This window comes from Hippopotamus amphibius, chromosome X (assembly GCF_030028045.1).
Source record: "Hippopotamus amphibius kiboko isolate mHipAmp2 chromosome X, mHipAmp2.hap2, whole genome shotgun sequence".
Taxonomy (NCBI): domain Eukaryota; kingdom Metazoa; phylum Chordata; class Mammalia; order Artiodactyla; family Hippopotamidae; genus Hippopotamus; species Hippopotamus amphibius.
The window spans coordinates 44,322,722-44,328,632 of NC_080203.1; positions in this window are offsets into that span (position 1 = coordinate 44,322,722).

Here is a 5,911-nt window from a genome sequence, read left to right on the forward strand (position 1 = left end):
TATGTTTTCATTTATATGTGGAATGTAAAACAAAACAAATGAACAAATACAACAAAACAGAAACAGACTCACCAATACAGATAAACTAGTGGTTGCCAGAGGGGAGGGGTGGGGGATGGGTGAAACAGGTGAAGCGATTTAAGAGGTAAAAACTACTATTTATAAAATAAATAAGTCACAGGATGTAATGTTCAGCATAGAGAATGTAGTCAATAATATTTTAATAATTTTGTATGGTGTGTAATCTATAAAAATATTAAGTCACTATGTTGTACACCTGAAACCAATATGATATTTGTAAATCAAATATTTTTCTATTAAAAGAAATTCCCTCTGCTCCCCCAAAAAAAGAGTAGATCCTTTCCTGACCCAATTGTCTGCCTTGCTGATAATCTGAATTGTTGGAATACACAACAAAAATGTAATCCTTGGAATACCCTCCTACAAAAATTCATCTTTTCTCTGTTTCTACCTACAGCAATTTGTTTGTGGGGACTGATCTTTATGGATGCGATTCACCACTGCTTCATACTCAAACTTCCAAAGCCATCACCATCATTTGCCATCTTCTTTCGTGGTTTTCTGGTAGTTTTAGTTCCCAAGTATACATAGGAAGAATGACAATATTTTAGGGGATGATGGCCAGCCTTCTAGGCCTCTAAAATAGTACCTTTTATGTCAATAAGACAACTACTTCATTTTGCCGGATATAGAATTTGTATTTTGGAACCAGTATTTAGACTCTATGGGAGCAAAGAGGAGTTTTTTCCTACCTAGTCTCGATGTATTGGCTTACCAAATTTCTGTCAGCATAGCGTAATTGGTCCAATGATTGTTCTTTTCAATCCATTTCTTTCTGACTTTTAGCTAGTGGAAATTTCTTCCTAGTTCTGGATATAATTTGACTGCCAGTCCAAATTTTTTGCATTATTTTGAGTTCTCATCATTTTTCATGTCTTCATACATACTTTAGCAAAAATTCAAGAGTGTCTGTGTTAAGGGACTGCCAACCAAATGCCATTTTTCCAAGTTAGCATTTCTAGGGCTATGCCAGGGGGAAAAGTTTCCAAGAGAAGCCTGGCAGCAAATTCTAAATCCCTGCTAACATCAGTAGGTTAGGAAGTAGAAATTTCCCAACACAAACTCTAGAATTAAAAATACAGTCTTTTAATTTCTTTCAGATAATTTTAAGATTCTCATAAGTAGAAATAAATAATACCTAAGATTAATGTTAGCCAAGATCAAAATTCTGAAGTGGTTAATATGTGTCTCTGAGTATGTTCATATCTTTTCTGTGGGCTTCTCACAATTAATGCCACACATTCCCCTACTACCCAGGGCTTTCATGCTTCCCACTGTGGAAATCCACCCTGGCCTGCTTCCTTGGGCAACAGCTCATATTCCTAAATCATCTTTTCTATCTTCTCCAATCAAATATCCTGTTTCTTCAATGTGCCAATTTCTCCTGCCAAATAGACAGTTACAGATAGATTCTAGCAGTTCACTGGCAGGTTGTTTTTTAAGGGTGGGGTATTATAAGACTTTAGCTCCTTGATTCACACTTTCTCTTGCTACGTTGCTGTTTCCACTGTAATACACATTTATATATATTCACTTTTCCTAGGGGTACATGTCACATACTACTCCACCTCTCCTTACTGCTACTTCTGACAAAATGGTTCTGGAATTCTTTGGTAAGCCAAATTCCTTAATGAAGAAAGGTATTCTTGGAATACCTTGAGTGGAATCTTTCAATTCCATGCTTTGGGGGAAATCCTATCATTTTTAACATCAGGAGTAACTATACATAAATTATTGATATTGGTTATATATCCCAATATTTTCCATTTACTAGGTGCTGTAAGCAGCAGGATTAAAGACATGATTTTTGCTTCTTGCTGTAGAAACCCATAGATCAGCTTTTCTATTTATTGGTTTTTAATCCTATATTGATGCAATATAACAGAGTGGTTATGGACATGAGTTCAAATCCTTTCTGCTACTTCCTAGCTATGTCACTTTGGAGACACTACTTATTTTCTCTAAACCTCAGTTTCTTCATTTGTAGAAGAAAAATAATGATGTAACCTATCTTGAAGGGCTGGTGAAACAATTCAATAAACTATTGAATACAGGGTGGCTAACTATACCGTGTGCCCGGATCATCATAACTGCACAATAAACATCATTATAAAATGACTGTTCAATGTGAAGTATAAAAGAAATATGGACCCTGAAGTTATACTACCTAGGTTTGAATACCTGATTTACCACTTATTGGTTGTATGTTTTCAAACAAGTCATTTACCCTCCTGAGTCTCTGTTTTCTCATCTGTAAAACTGAGATAATAATAAAACCTACCTTGAAGGGCTACTGTGAATATCGAATAAGATAATTTCACATAAAGCCCTTAGCAGAGTGCCTAGCACAGAATGAACAGTCAATAAATGTTAACAATTGTGCAACAATGGTGACAACTATGTAAACAATGAAAACCAATAGCTCTCAAGTCACATTTACAGATCAGGTCACAACCTACTAATCCGTCAATGTGGCTCTCCCAAGATTCCCTGACAATCTTCAAGTAAGCAACTCATAGTGCCTGAACATAAACCTTAAATTAATTCCCTAAAATTAGCAACACTATCTCTTCTTCATTGTAAGTTTCTGATAACTTAACACCGCTGATGTATTAAAAGCTTAGGAAATGGTCACAGAATTGAAGAACGTCCTAAGTAGAAGAATATCTGTGACAGAGATAGCTCTAAACTCAATGAACATAGACAGAAAGCATTCTCCTGAGGCAACAGCACAGCTGAATGAGATTAATTGAAAGGACAATAAAAATGTGGTAAGGTAGTTGTAGTTAATGCCAAAAAAGAACACAGGAGTACAAGATACAGGCAATAACATGAGAAGTTTACAAGCCCTAAAGAAAACATTTCAGAAGTGCAAAAGCTTACAAGCTGACTTAAAATCTGAGAGGTCACTGACAAGCTATGTCTGGATACAGACTTGAAAAGGCATCATTTCTATAAGGCATATGGTTCCACTGTAGAACATGTGAAACATTTGAAAAAAGTGGCATTTACATGAAATATACTTTGTGGCAAAGAGCTGGATGCAGAAGGAATACAGAGACACCAAATAGATCTGGAATGTGAGAAATTTGTGCTTGGCATCAATAAAGATGTCAGGTGTGAATGTCAAGATGAATGAATGAATTGCTGCCCCAGACACATATGCTGGTTAACAACCTGCCAGAGATTGAGCAAAAACTACCTAGAGTTGAGTCAGATAAACAAAAGTTGATGAATCAGTAGCAGAAATAAACACTGCAATAAGAAAGCCTGGGTAGCACAAGTGACACCTAAGGCACTATGCTAGAATTCTGGAATTGAGAATATTATACCGACATTGGCAAGCCAAACTCTTGGGGCTAGTATTGTTAGAGAGAGCCCAACTGAGCCAGTGAGCACCAATAGTATGAATCATAGATATGAGCAGGTGGCATAGAAAGAGCCCTTCTGGAGTGTTATTGCAGAGGGTCCTTTTGGGCATAGCACTTAATATAGTGTTGAGTCTCTTAAGTCAAGAGAAATCAGCTCATGAACAAATAGAAGGCTAAATAAGGAGTTTTTTGATGGGACTCACATTTGTCATAACTACAAAAAATGCCATAAATTCCATGAATTATGCCAATGTCACATTTATTAAATCTGTTTGTAACAGTCTGAAATCCTTAATCATGCCAAAGGGGGCACAAGGACAAGATGCATTAATTTTTGATAACCTTGATTTTTGCACATAAGCCAACTTGGGAGCACGGTTCATGGCACATGGCACACCTTTTTTCTAGTAAAATGGTAAAAGAACAAATCATCTGTTTTTGTCTTGACACCCCAATTAGAAACATTACTGTTTCCTTAAGGAAACGAAATGTAAATGAATCTAAGATTGGTTTATTTAATTTTCAAATATCTTTTACAGAAATATATACAATCTATGTTATTACCATCAATCCTGCTTAGATAGAGCAAAGCAAACCCATTCTTCTCACCACCATCACTATCACCTACCTTACAAACCCACACAAAGAAGCCCATTATTTCTTAAAATACCAACTTAACACAAGTCTTTCTAATTCTACATTGTAACATCACATACCACATATTTAAGTTCCCTTTCCTCACATGGTTCCCAAGTCCAAGTACATTTTTGGCCAGTATTTATTTCCATGGCTACTTGAGTTCTGGGAGTTGGGAAGCCTTGAAATTTCTTTAAACAATATCAACTTTGCTTATTCCTTAGAGTCTGGTTCTAGCACAGAAAAGGAGAGAAAAAACATTTTGTTGGAATAACTAATTTCTCTAAGTGTGGCACAGCCCCAACCTGATAGAGGAACAACATGTCTCCCTCAGCATGACTAAATCTGAAAGGTTTCTTCAAGTCTCCTGGGCCAGATGAACTTTGAGTTGCTAAGCACTGTGTTTCAACAAACTCTCTATGCAGGCTAAAAAAGAGAAGAAATTGACAAGACACTTATTGAAAAATCCTCAAGGAACTGGGACATGCCAGGCTAATACCTATAATGAATCTAATCAAATGTTGCCCCGAATATGGAGTTTGACTTCGTACCTCTCCAGACCTGTAGACTGGAGATACACTTAGTGGTTTAAATGTTACCATCTATTTTCATCAAACACTAGAGATCTGGCACTGGTGCTTTCCACTAACCAAGCATTCCCTTAAGTGATGACATCCTTTGTCATGTTTCTTAGAAAGGTAATAGAAAATAATGTGTCAGTCATACCTGGATGATTAAATCATGTTGTATTCTAAAGAATATAGAAGGAAACAAGCGCCATGGCAGGGCACTCAAATTCAAAAAGGAAGTATTCTTAACTTTATGTAGATGAAAAATGTGAAGACTAGAAGGGAATGGGTTCATATTTAAGATAAACTCCAAATTCTATTTCACACTTCCTTTAATATCTTGAAAAATATATATTTTTGTTGGGAAAGAAAGGTGGGAAAATTCAGTCACACTTTGCATTGTGAATTTAGGACTATAGTTTCAGAAGGTATTTTAAATGGTCTTCATAAATTCAACATTCATTCAACAAATCTAGAACCTATTTTGCATGCACAATGCTGGGCAATATGCTTTTGGGAATACAAATGTTCATAATTTATCATCCCTAGCCTCAAAAACATGAAAGTTAAACAACAATACAAAGTGATAGAGAAGACTAAGAATGTAGTAACGATAATAAATACTATAGTAGAAAAGAAGAAGAAGAAATCACTAGGAGTTGCTGGCAGGGTCAGGGAAGTCTTCATGGAGATGATGGAGACTGCACTGAACTTCCTAAAATATGTAACGTTTAGAGATAGGAATAAGATGGCAGAGTAGGAGGACGTGTGCTCACTCCCTCTTGCAAGAGCACCAGAATTACAACTAACTGCTGAACAATCATCAACAGAAAGACACTGGAACTCACCAAAAAAGACACCCCACATCCAGAGACAAAGGAGAAGCCGCAATGAGATGGTAGGAGGGGCACAATCACGTTAAAATCAAATCCCATAAATGCTGGGTGGGTGACTCACAAACTGGAGAACAGTTATACTGTGGAAAGCCACCCACTAAAGTGAGGGTTCTGAGCCCCACATCAGGCTTCCCAACCTGGGACTCCAGCAACAGGAGGAGGAATCCCCAGAGAATCAGACCCTGAAAGCCAGCAGGATTTGATTGCAGAACCTCCACAGGACTGGGGGAAACAGAGACTCCACTCTTGGAGGGCACACAAAAAAATGTGCTCACCAGGACCCGGGGGAAGGAGAAGTGACCCCATAGGAGACTGAACCAGACCTATCTGCTGGTGTTGGAGGGTTGCCTGCAGAGGT